Source organism: Ictidomys tridecemlineatus, chromosome 4, assembly GCF_052094955.1.
Source record: "Ictidomys tridecemlineatus isolate mIctTri1 chromosome 4, mIctTri1.hap1, whole genome shotgun sequence".
Lineage (NCBI taxonomy): Eukaryota > Metazoa > Chordata > Mammalia > Rodentia > Sciuridae > Ictidomys > Ictidomys tridecemlineatus.
The window spans coordinates 2,110,016-2,123,089 of NC_135480.1; the positions used below are offsets into that span (position 1 = coordinate 2,110,016).

Consider the following 13,074-nt stretch of genomic DNA (forward strand, 5'->3'; position numbering starts at 1 on the left):
TTGCCTTGCACACATGAGGTACTGAGTTTGACACTTAGACCACATAAAAATAAATAAAATAAAGACATGCTGTCTATCTACAACTACAAGAAAATATATATATATATACCCCAAAGTAATGCCCCCAATGTCCTATCTCTCCAGTCATACCCTATCAGCCTTCAGTTATCACTCAGTTAATTCCTATCAGGGAATTAACTCACTTATTGAATTAATGCTCTTAGGACTGAATGGTTTCTTCTCTGAACCTTTTACATTGTCTCACAAGTGAGCTTTTGGGGGACACCCCACATCCTAAACATAATATTCCACACCTGGCCCCCAAAAGCTCACAACCATCTCACAATGCAAAGTACATTTTGTCCATTCCCAAGAGTCTCCATGGTCTCAACAGTTCCAAGACTGCTCAGAGTTCAAGTCTATAGTCTTCTCTGAGGCTCAATGCAATCTTTCATTGTGAGCTTCCATAAGATTAAAAGCAATTTACAATTACCCAATATATAATGGGTACAAAGTAAACATTTCATTCACAAAATTAGGGGCATAGAAAGAAGGGATAGGATCAGAGCAAGACCAAAATCCAGCTAGTCAAACAGGTCCTCTAGTTCTGTGTCCACATCTGAAACATGTGGAATCATGATGTTCTTCCCAAAGGTCTTGTGTCTCCCTGTCCCTGTGGCCTTGTTGCTTGTAGCCCAAGTGGTTGTTCTTTGGGCTTGTCTCTGCTCAATTCCTGCAGCTTTCCAAGAATGATGTCCATGTTACTGGCATTTCTTAATGAGGAGGGTTTGTCTCCACTGCAGCTTCAGTTTCCTCCTCATATCTGCAGACTTTAACTTCTCAGGTGCCCACAGGGACTCCAATCCTGTTGCAGTTTTTCTAGTTCCCCAGGCTTTCCTTTAAAATCAAGGAAGAACCTCCATTAATCCCTAACTCCAGGAACCATGCATTTATGCAGAACAAGGATGTCATGATTGGTCCCAAGGACTGCCACCATGTTGAGCAATAACCAAGCTTCCAGGGATGCTGGCTTCAGCAGCCTCTGAGTAGGTATGGAGCGGAGCCTGTAGAAAACACTCTCTAGGCCTTCTTGCTTAAGAAGGTTTCCCCTCTGGTTTCTTGTTAAGAAAATTCTCACCTTTACTCCCAGGAGCTTGGAGTGTAGACTTGCCAGATTTTAAAAAGCCCTTAAGCCATCCTTTTAATTGGCTCTGTTCAAAATCTTTAGCATTTTTGTAGTGTTGGTAATGACTTTAAAAACTGCAACATCCTTAGCCTCAGTTTTATGAACTTTCAAGTTAACTTTTTCCAAATATTTCTTCTCTGCTCTCTGCTCCTGAATATGACAATAAATTTTGCTAAAAGGTACCAGTAATAATTATCTCATGGCCTGAATGCTATGCTTCCTAGACATTTCTTCCACCACATAAGGAAGTCACTTCTGGGGCTAGGGTTATGGCTCAATGGTAAAGCACTCACCTAGCATGTGTGAGGCACTGGATTCAATCCTCAGCACCACATAAATAATAAATTTTAAAAAAATAAATGTATTGTGTTCATCTACAAATAAGAAAAAAAATAGTCCACCACTTCTAAAATCAGCCCTACTGAAAGTCTCAGGACCTGGGCAAAATGCAGACACTTCTCAGCCAGAACATAACAAGAATAGTCTCAACTCCAAATTTCAATAAAGTCCTCCATTTCTAAATCCTCTTGAGCCTGGTCTTCACTGACCAGTGTCCTGTTGCCATTCTGGTCTTCTGAGCTCCCACCAGAATCAGCCATTAATCTCTGCTTATACCAATCTAAAGCATTTCCATCTACATTGCTACACATCGCAAAATTCCTCCCACCAAATCCAAAAAGCTCAAAAACGCTTATTAAACATGAGTGAAGCCCTGGAAGGCTGTCCTGATAAGAGGAAACAGCAAGACCATCAGGGTGGAGACCACCAGACAAGATGTTTCTGACCACAGGGTAAATGATGTCACTGAGAAATCTGGTGGTAGCTGGTAAGGATTGAAAAGGTGGTTAAAACCCCAAAATTTTGTATGAATAATAGAGCAAATGAACAGGAATTTAGCAGCTGAAACAAGGATGCACTCAAGCTGGAGAGCCTGATGAGGACCTGACATCCCATCACTTGTCATCATTTCCTGAGCCTCTGCATAATCCTCACCACTCTCCAACTCTACCACCTCATCTGGACCTTGGTGAGAGCCACAACTTCTCCCTATGACCCTCTCCTCAATTGATCATCCACTCCACACCAGGAAAAGCATACCTTGCTTCTGGACCTGATCACTGGGTCTGAGTGAGAGTGCATCTGCTGGACTTAAAGCCTAATGCTTGCAGAGGAAATGTCTGTCAGACTATCATGATTAAGTGTGTTTTTCAGAGCTTAGAATTAATCTAAAATTGTTTGCTGTAAATTAATTAATCTAGAATTGTTTGCTGTGAATTGATTATGTCTATTGCGATGCCTATAATTAAGGATTGTCATTTTCTTGATTAAAAAACCTATAAAATAAAATTGCGTGGAGTGATTTGAGTGAATAAGCACTGAAAGGGGCAGAAGAGAGTGGGCATTCTTTACTCCTCCCCTCAACTCCATACATCCCAATTTTGCCCCCTCGTGACAAAGGTGAAAGAGTGTGGCAGAGGGAACAAACTCACATAGCCAACTGAAAGCAGAAGATTACTCCATTCACCAGATAAAAATATATATATATCAGAAAGCCATGCCTCAAAAGTCCCAACTCCTCCAGCCACACCTCAACAGCCTTCAGTGACCACTCAGTTAATCCAAATGAGGGGACTGAATCACTGAGGATGTTGAGGCTCTTAAGACACAATCATTTCTCCCCTGAACCTTCTTGCATTGTCTCATGTGTAAAGGTTTGGAGTACACCTTACACCAAAACTATAACAAAGTTGTGGACCTTTCCCAGGGTCTCCTTGAATCTCCGAGATTTTTGAGATCAACAATGAAGCTCATGTCTTCCTCATGCTCATTAGTGGTCTTCAGTGCCTTCCACAGAACATCCACAGTACTAAGGATACACTGAAATTCAGTGTGACTCAGAGCAGTGTCTCTAGGCATTCAGGGTCTTCACAGGTATCTAATTTGGGTGCAGGACTCTTCCCAGTGTATCACTGGAATTGAAAGATTTTGCAGATCTCTAAAGAGCCTCACAGCATTTCATGCTGATTCAGTGGAGTGTGACGTCTTGCCCAGGGCATCAGTGTGTTTCATGGACTCCTCTAGTTTCACAGTCATGCTCAGGGTGTTTTCCCAGAGACTTAATGTTGTTGTTCTTTTCCTTGGGTATTCATGGGTGATGTCAGAAATTTCCAGCATCTCAGTGTGGTTCAGAATGTTCCTCTAGGTTTTTAAAGAGCCAAAAGCCCTGCTTAGGGCCTCTGGGTACCTCATGGCTATTACCAGGCTCTCAGTGTTTCTCAGGGTCTTTTGCAGTATCTCAGTCATATTAAGTGCTATTCCCAGGGTGTCAGCTGGAATTAGGTAGTTCCTCAAGGGTACCATGTTCAGAATTTTTGCCAGGGTCTCAGAAAATATCAGCACCTGTGTCTAAATGGGATTCAGGGATTTTCCCAGTGAATCACTGGAATTTAGAGCTTCTCCAGGTCAGTATGAGATTCGTGGCCTTTCATAAGCCTTCAATGGACTGTGACTCTGTTCTTTTCCAGAATCTCAATAAGTTTTATGGTCTCCTCTATTCTCACAGTCATGTTCAGGGTGGTCTCAAAGAGTCTCAGTGTTCTCCTTCCATTCTGCCGGAATTCAGTGAATCTCTCAAACATTCCCAGAACCTCAATATGGTTCAGGATGTTCCCCAAATTTTCACAGAACCAAAAGCATTGCCCAAATCATCAGTGGGACTCATGACCATTACTGGACTCTCAGTTTTTCTCAGAATATTTTGCAGTGTCTCAGTCATGTTCAGTGCTCTTTCCAGAGTCTCACCTCAGCTTAAATACTTCCCCACTGACACTGAGTTCAGTGTCAGTAAATCTCAGCCCCTTTTCCAGGCCCTCAGTGGAGTTCATTTTCATTCCCAGGGTCACAGTTGTTCCCAGGGCCTTCTTCACAATAAAATTGGTGTCATTGCCTTTCCAAGCAGTCAGTGAAGCTATAGTTTTCCTAGGTTACACTGATGACCAGGGTTTACCCCATTGTCTACCTGACACTCAGGGCCTTCTTCATGATATCAGAGGAGCTCAGGGGCTTTTGTTTTTATTTGTTTTGTTTGTCTCAGGAGGGCTCAAGGCCTTTCTTCAGAGTCTTAAGAATGCTAAAGGCCTTCCTTAGATTGACAGATGTATTCACAGTCTTCCTAGGCGTCTTTGTGGTCTCATGACCTTCACAGGGTGTAAGTACAGATGAGCACCATTCTGATGTTCACCTTGTGTTCAGGTTCCCTCCTAGGGTCTTAATAGGTCTCATTGCCTTATCAAGACCTCCATGGATTTCAGAGCCATCCACAGTGTCTCCTTTTTTTTTTCTTTTTATAGAGTTCCCCCATAGTCTCAGTGCTATTTTCAGAGTATCAGTTGATATTCAGTGTTTCTTCCAGCATCAGAGTGACACTGAATCTTCCCAATGATAACATTGGGTTCAGGGCCTTTCAGAAGTATTTTTACTGAATCCCAGGGATATTCCAGTGTCTCTGTGGAGCTCAGTGCCATTTCCAGCATCACAGTGGTGTTCTTGGTGTTTAATTCAGTGTTAGATCCTTTCCAAGTATCATAATGAGGTCTGAGGCCTACCTTAATCTTTCAATACATTTTATTATGCTTCACAATATGTAGTAATGCTTAGATTTTTCCCCCATTTCTTGGAATATATTGTCTGTCACTTGTGTCTCAATGGGGATTAATTCCTTGCCTCGTGTGTTATTGAAACTCAGGGATATTCACATTGACATAGTGTTGCTCAGGGCCTGCCCACTCTGTTGTGGTATTCAGGGCTACTCCATGTTTCTTAGTGTAAGCTCAGGGCTTTCTCCAGAGTCTCAGTCCAGCTCAGTGTTCACTTCAATGGCTTATCAAACCTCAGAGTAGTGTCTAGTTTTTTTTTAAGGTCTCAGATATGATTTCATCTCATATTTCCCCCAGTTCTTCTGTGAGAGTAAAAGCCTTTAGTATCTTGTCACTGGGGTTTTCAGATTCACCAGCTCTAAATGTGTTTGTGGACCTTTCCCTGATTCCCTTGTTTTTTTTTTTTTTTTTCTGCTCAACAGTGAAACTCAAGGCTTTCCCATATTCTTTAGTTGGACTCATTACCTTTCATAGTATATCAGTAGTTCTCAGGACTATCTCTAGAATTTGGCTATGATTCAGTGTAGTCCATAGAATTTCAGGGATACTGAAATGCTTTTCATAATTTTGTGTGATTTAAAGGCCTTCACAAATGTCTCTTGGCATTCAGGCCTTCACTGGTGTTAATGCACATTCAGAGCTTCTCCCAGTGTATCACTGGAATTCAGAGCTTTCCCAGATCACTAATGAGGCTCATGGCCTCTGGTAGTGATTTAGTGAATAGTGGAGCCTGGTGTTGTGGCATGTTCTAGATAAATCACTGGACGAGGCTTGAAGGAAGACATGGATATTTATTAATTGGCTGGTCAAGGGCCACTGACCACATTGCCTCTGCATATCTCAACCCCTTGCAGAAAGTAGGATATCTCTTTTGTAGACAAAACCTGAAAACTACCAGTAATTCAGAACCATAGCAATGTAGGATATGGGCCAGAATGACCCAGTTCAGGGTACAGTACACTTCCAATGAGAAATATCAACTAAAAGAGAGCTTCTTACAACTGTATTTCTTGATAATACACTGTAGAAGAATAAGAAAAACATTTTTCAACCACCATGGCTTGCCAAACAATGTGTGGTTGGCAGGAGGTGGTAGAGGCAGAAGTTTCTCATGAAACAAATCTTTCTTATTGAAATGGAGTCTAAAGGTAGAATGGAGTTTGTCTGATCAAGGAACATGTAGTTTGGTTCGTAATATTCCAATTTTATCTAATAACAATCAAACACTTGATTTACCTTCTGAATCCAGGAAGATGTTGCAATTGCCAAACATATATAATAATTTGACTGACAAAGTATGTTATTGTAATAGCTATGCTTTTATAAAACAGTCTGAGTAATAGACAAAACATGAGCAACATGTTTTATTCTTATAGCTAGAGGATGACTGGGGCCTCTAAGGGCTATTTGCTCTTTTCTCTTTTTTTTTCTATCTTTCTTCTTATTATTATTTTATTTATTATTTAATTTATTTTTCAGGAGACACCATTGTGCTGTAGACATAGTTTCCTGTCTGGAATGGGTGTTGGAAATCAGTGGTCTCTTGGGGTTTGTTCTCTCCAAGGAACTTATAAGCTTCAGGTTGAACCTGTTAAGAGATTTAACAAATGTTTGAAACAGGTGTATGCTATCTTAGAATGGGGGAGGGGCTCTGGAGGTCTGAACATTTGAATAATCCAGAGGTGGTCTCCAACTTTTTGGACCAAAACTGGTCTCCATTTTTTTGTAATCTGACCCAATTACCTCTCTACACTAACTGAAAATTTTATTTTATTTCCCCATCTAATTCTAGGGACTTCTTGCTGCTATAAGAAAAAGTGGGAGGATCACTCTTATTGCTACAAGGTTATAGGGGACATCATGGTAGTGGGACAAGCAGTTGGAGGCCCCTATTAGAGATAGGGTGGGTCAAGGAGTCTATGGTAAAAGTGTGATTTGTGAAGAACAGGTTGTAAAGTCATCTTGAGGTGGATGTGGGAAGCCACTTCTGAGTTATTTGGTATCTTCACTTGGCCTTGAGCCAGGGAGATTTTGGTTGGGCATTGCAAGTCATTTTGTGGCTTCTCCCACTTCATGAATTATGCAATGCAAGTGATCTTCAGTCTTACCTTGGCTGAAGGGGCTGCTCTTGTAGCTTCAGAATTAGGTATGACCCACTGGACCTGGACAGCCCACCTTCTACCTTATTTGGCAGAAGAATATTGTATGGAAAATCTTTGAAGTTTCTCCATATATAATAAAGCAACTTTGGGCTCTCTCTTCCCAGTGTGGAAGCTTGATTTGTAAGGCCAAAGAGCCATCCCACACCTGCTTTCAAAATTACTTTCTGTGTAGTGTGGTTTTTCTGCTGCCTTCTTTTCTAGGCTGTATTTCACAGCTAGACTGCTTTATGCAAAAGTAACCCCAAATTCCACCACCTGTGCAGGATGTTGTGAGGAGCCACTCCAAATGCATGCACCTTTAAGTCCTGATGCACCACAGGGATCTGAAAGATTACTATAGTCTGGCATGGTGGTGCCATTGCTCATGACTTGGTCTTATTGTGGGCTGAATTGTAGAAAGTAAGTGAATTAGACAGAAGAAAAATCTGTGGCATTATACTTTTAATATTTGGGAATATTTTACCTTTAGAAAGGGTAAAAATAATTTTTACAATTCTAGACACTCTAAATAAATGTAAAGAATTGTTAAGATGACTAAAGGGATATGTTGTTCAGTCCTCTTCCATGGGAAAAGTACGTCTATGGGCTTTCTAAAATTGTTTTTATAAATCTTTATATTGTAAAATATTAGGTAATTTTTTTTTGGGGGGGATGCTTATGTAATAGAAGTCTGCCCTTGGAGACTGAGAAAAAGGAAAGAAGGAATATGAGACTTGTTACATGGATTCTTTACCTTTAGAGAAGTGAATTTTATTTTTCTATTGTTTTTGTGAATACTCAGACAGTTTATACTGAACCTCTTTACTACATTCTTTTTCTACCATATCAGAATCTAAAGACTTTAGCCACTGTTCTATAATGTGGTCTATAACTAGACCCACCACCAGCAGTGCTTTTAACACTTAAAGAACCTAAACTAGGTGTCAAACACAGACTACCTTAAGATCTGATAGTAACACTGGCATCTGCTGTTAAAACACACATTTTAAAGTCCCACGTGCTGCAAGGGAAAATGGAAAAGACAGAAGAACACCAGCTGCAGCAAGCACAGGGAGCAGAGACAAGGCAAGCTGCCTCCCACCCTAGGACCCTCCCCAGCTGCAGAAAATACAAACAAATCAAATGAAATGCAAGTGGCTAGGGAAGCTCAGGGAGCCTTTGCCCCAGACAAGGAACAGCTGGTCCCTGCTGTTTCCATCACCAAGGTAACAACAGGAAGCCTGGAAGGCCCAAGCTGGTTTCCTGGTTCTGCCTCCTGTATTTTCCTGGCTTCCCATTGGTCCTTTCACTGTCACTCAGACAGGACTTCTGGTCCCACTTTCCACCACTAACCTGTACTTCCTGTTTCATCCCTGCTACCAGGAGCTACACAGAGACTGCATTTTTAAAAAAATATCCACTTATAAATACTAACAAAAGATCTTTTTCAGGCAAAATTTAATTCCACAGGCTTCTACATTGCATCCCTGAGCCTAACTTTTTCAAAGTTTCTAAGGTAACTTACCAATTTTTTTCTTTATAGCTATAATATTAAGAAAAATTGCAGAGATAAAGTAACAATTATAAAAAATACATAACTTTTTTTATATTTTGCTTTTAACTTTGAAGGTTATGAGGAGGCATTTATTTGTCTTAGAAACAAAAGCCGGCAATGTCCCTGTGATAATCAAAGAATCCTCATTCTCATTCCTGAGTATAGAAATACAAGACATAAGTAAATGTATACACAAGGATCTTAATATGTTACAGCAGAAATATAAAACAATGCACTACTAATCCAAGAAAAATTAATATGTATCCAAATATCATAAGAAACACATTGTTGCATAAATTAAATACAATTATAAGTTATGCCCTTATGTTTAATACATATTTTTCTAGGGATTTGGATAACTTATTGTTGTTAATTCATTAAATAATTAGCATGTATGTCTAATTGTTTAATTAGTATGTATTTATCTAATTGTTTTTCTTCAACAGAAAACACATGATTATATATTACTTATAATGCATTTCTCTGATGCTCTGCCTTTTAATTTCAGGTATTTGAGATAAATGTATTTTACTATAAATTTGCTTTCAAGAGATAATACAACTATCAAGTAATCTCTCCCAAATTGTTGTACAAACTCTATAAGGTAATAAACAAATATAATTAATTCTGTCTACAGAAATATCCAATGGCTTTAACTATATTTTCATTTGAGATGTTTCTTCTTATCAAGGTATAATAATTTGTTATATTCTACAGTTTTCAAATATTTTTCCAAAGTAAAACCAGGAAAAATTCTAAAAGGAAAAGAAGATACTTCCACAGAGAGGAAGCACACATTGGAGGTCCTAAGAGGAAGAAATGACTCATCTTTGGGTAAAACAAGGTCTTTTTATTCTGGATTTTAATGATAAGGGTATTTTCCTAAAAAGAAAAATCTTTATATCATTATGTAGACAGATGATATAGAAAGTTAAAACAAGTGAAAAAGAGATTCATATGTACTGGAATGACTATAAAATTTTAATTGATTAATTGAAGAGTATTTCAGGCTATTTTCTTGAATCTACTGTGCTGATGTGTGCTAAGATATTGTCCATATTTTGTCACAATAAAGACCTATTAAAATGTTAAGTGTATTTCCTTTCAAGAAGGTCTTTATTGCCTAATGGTTCTCATTGTTTAAGGCAAGTATTAATTTTAGTAGTAAATAAATTCACATTCTTGATTAAACATGAAATATATTTAACTGCTGACTTAGATCCCAAATTTGACAATTCTCCTTAGAGACTAAATTTGATTGATTCAAAGACCCTGCTGAAATTTACAAATTACTCTTTTTTTTGTTTGTTTTTTGTTTTTTTCCGGATAGTTGTGAGACTTGGGAGAACATTGAGTTCTCCCAAGTCTCACAACTATCTCCAAACTAAAGTGGTACATTGGTTTTGAGAAATAAAGTTTGCAAACTGTGTTGAAAATTCATTGGTATTATATAAGTTCTTTGATTGGACCTTTTATCCACAAAAATATGGTAAGATTTACATACTATTCCCTACACTGGGAAGTAGCTTAACCATATTTTCTTGGTGACTAAATCATCTAATAACCCAATTACCTTTAAATATTAATCAAGGGGGAATTTGTAGGTAGCCACTCTAAATTCAGGCACCTTTAGTCCTGATGCACCATGGGGGTCTGAAAGATCAATGTAGTCTGGAGCAGAAGTGCCATGACTCATACTCCATCTTTCCCATGGTTGGATAATAAGGTGTGGCTCTGGGAGTAGCCCTAGGAGTAGGTGGAACCCAGAAGGGGTGAATGTGGGAAGCCACTCTGAATGATTTATGCCTTCCATCCTGGAGGGGAGAGGCTTTGACAGCCACTACATAACATAGTGACCTGGACATTGCCCTGGTCCTGGAAGTTTGAGGGCACGTCTTTAGATGTAGGCCTCTCACCTCATGGCCCTTTGGGTCAAATTACACTCACCTGTCCTTTGTAACCCTGCCACTTCTGACCTTTTTTTGGATGGAATTTTCTAAGAATAAGGGTCCATCAATAAAATTCCATGTTCAAATATGCTTACTCTCTCACCTGCTCCTCATGACTTTCTCTTGCTCTCCCATTTGAGGAGCCTGAGGCAGAGAATGAAGAAACCATCCTGAAGCTTGATTAAAGGTAAAGTGTGAGTCTGTGTTTTCTTTGGTGTCCCTGGAAATTCACATGAGTGACCTTAAGTTCAGCTGCCCACGTGGAAGCAGTTGAGCTACACTCACCTGTTCCCTTGTAATCCTACCATTTGCCTCATTTGAATGGCTTCTTCCCAATGAAAGGGTTCAACCTGTGCTCCTCTCTCTCTTTCCACAGATGCCAAGGTTGCAGGAGCCATCACAGAACCCAAAGAAAAAGGTATTTCTCAAGAAAAAGATATTTCTCTGCCTCTGTGTGGTTATTTCTTGCCTCCCAGTTTACCTGTCATGACCTTGAGTGTTTAGTCATGAGACTCCTCAAAACATGGGTGTGTCTGTGAAAGAAACATAAAGACATGAATACTGTTATGAGATTAATACAAGATAAATGTCTCATCATCTGGAACATGTCAATGAATATCATGAAGAAAATAGAAATTAATAATCTCTCACCAGGAGGTGTCAGAGCTGAGAAGTATCCTCATAATAAGGCCTAAAAGGCCAGAGAGGACAAAGCTAAATTTGGGGATGTAAATCTTTAACCTGGTCAGAGTTATCAAGAATGTAAACACAACATTTAGTTAAGCTACTTAATGCCATCTGAATTTTATAAAATATCTCTTTATTGGAATGATCTCTGTTTTCATTTTAAGTGTATTAGTTAGGTATTCAAGATCAAGCTGGTCAAAGTGAACTTGTTCTTATCTATCATTAGGAGTCAGCTGAGTTCTCTTGGGGTCTCTATTGGGAAACTAATGAGCAGCTGTTTAGCTCTGCTAATGCCATCCAGCAGGATAAGTCAAGGCCTCACTGACCATGTGACTTCCCTTGGAAATATCAGGGATATCTCTCTTTTCCAATGACTCTCCTCTTTTGCAGTAAGTGTACTGATTGGATTTTTTTAAAGATCCCAGTAATCCACCTGACTGGAAGGTCATGTGACCCAGAGTTGCAAAGCTCTTAGAGAATTTCCCTTGTTTCCTGGGCTCAAGCTGACTCAGAGGGCAAGAGGTAAATATTGGGTTTCTTGCCCCCACCCCACCTTTTTACTTTAATCTTTAAGCCTTGATATTAAATATCCAGCAATCCAGTCTTAAAGTAAGTACTGGGCTTTAACTTTAATGTTTATAACTTTACAGTCATCTTTACCCCTTTTATTTAATTGGGGTCTCTATTAGTATTGGAAATTGGTGTTATATACTATCTGTCTATAGATGATGTCCTTATATTTCAAATTAATTTAGGTTGTTATATTTGAAGTTGTACTTTTGTAAGGCACTAACATATAGCAGTTAAAATTTACAAGAAAAAAATAAAATGAAATTAACAAGAGTAAAAAAAAAACTATTGAGTTTATACATAATCTTCAACCTTAGCTGAGTTATACATTATATCCTATATTTGAGACTACAGTACTCTTTAAAATAAAATATCAATCTTTTGAATAAAATTTGAAGTGAGATGAGTCTGGCCTAAATGACTTTGTTAGTTAACACAATATGACATTTTCTGAAACAAGAATTAAAGAAAGGCTAAGAAAGGTTTAACTTTCTTTTTGTGGAAAAAGTGGCAAAACATTTTTAAATTTTCCAAGATCAATCTTTAAGTAGATTAGTCCCTCATTATCTTTTAGAAATATATTTACATTTTTATCCCAATGTAACAAGTAACATAAAGTTTAGATTTGGTTACAGAACATTCAATGATATAAATAAATCCCCAATAGAATTTGTTATCCTTAAAAGTCTAAAATTACCATTAGAGACAACTTTAGTTTGGAGACCGCTAGCTTGATAAAATGTTCTTTCAAAACTTTTACTTTCAAGCTAGGGTTGTGTCTCAGCAGTAGAGTGCTCACCTAGCATGGGCGAGGGAGGCCCGGGTTCAATCCTCAGCAACACATACAAATAAAATAAACATATAAAAATTTAAAAAGAAATGTTTTACTTTAAAGACTTCTATATCTGAAATATATGAACACATTTAATATACAAAGAAATGTAACAGTGCCATAATTACATTGATGTTTACATAGTAATCAGGTTTAGCTTTTAAAGAAAAATCTAGACTCTGTAATTTAGTACAGTACTATAAAATAACAATATAAACCCTGATTTTTAACACTAATTGCTCTAGATAGTAAAACTTAACAGATTCAATGTTAAGAGTCAATTAATATTTGAAAAAATCCTTGTCATTTCAACATATGTATTAAACTTTGGTTTACATCAGTACATTAATATTTGACTTTAGGGAAAAACCTTGAGTAGATTTAACTGATAGTGTATGACCAACTTAATTGCACACAAACCATTTAAAGTTTACCCTTCATTTATATAGACATTTTTATCACTTAATTATATTTTCTCTCTTTTTTTTTTTAATTTAG

At 38.2% G+C, this 13,074-nt stretch overlaps 1 protein-coding gene and 1 long non-coding RNA gene across 44 annotated transcripts in view; both read left to right on the plus strand.

The window, feature by feature from the left end:
- Window positions 1-2,533, plus strand: part of LOC110597052 (uncharacterized) — a 268,944-nt gene extending 266,411 nt beyond the window's left edge. For all 27 annotated transcript variants that reach the window (XR_013437304.1, XR_013437306.1, XR_013437303.1 and 24 more), the window contains one exon: window positions 2,063-2,533. The gene's annotated coding sequence lies outside the window, so the exon portion shown is untranslated. The remainder of the gene's footprint in view (window positions 1-2,062) is intronic.
- A 5,065-nt stretch (window positions 2,534-7,598) lies between these two features.
- LOC110597422 (uncharacterized) overlaps window positions 7,599-13,074 on the plus strand; it is a 201,062-nt gene continuing 195,586 nt past the window's right edge. For 7 of the 17 annotated variants that reach the window (XR_013437330.1, XR_013437325.1, XR_013437324.1 and 4 more), the window contains exons 1-5: window positions 7,602-8,499; window positions 9,047-9,142; window positions 9,256-9,372; window positions 10,628-10,674; window positions 10,864-10,905. This is a non-coding gene — a long non-coding RNA (uncharacterized LOC110597422). Of the gene's footprint in view, window positions 8,500-9,046; window positions 9,143-9,255; window positions 9,373-10,627; window positions 10,675-10,863; window positions 10,906-13,074 lie in introns of all 17 variants that reach the window. The other 10 variants (XR_013437332.1, XR_013437338.1, XR_013437340.1 and 7 more) reach the window with 4 other exon arrangements.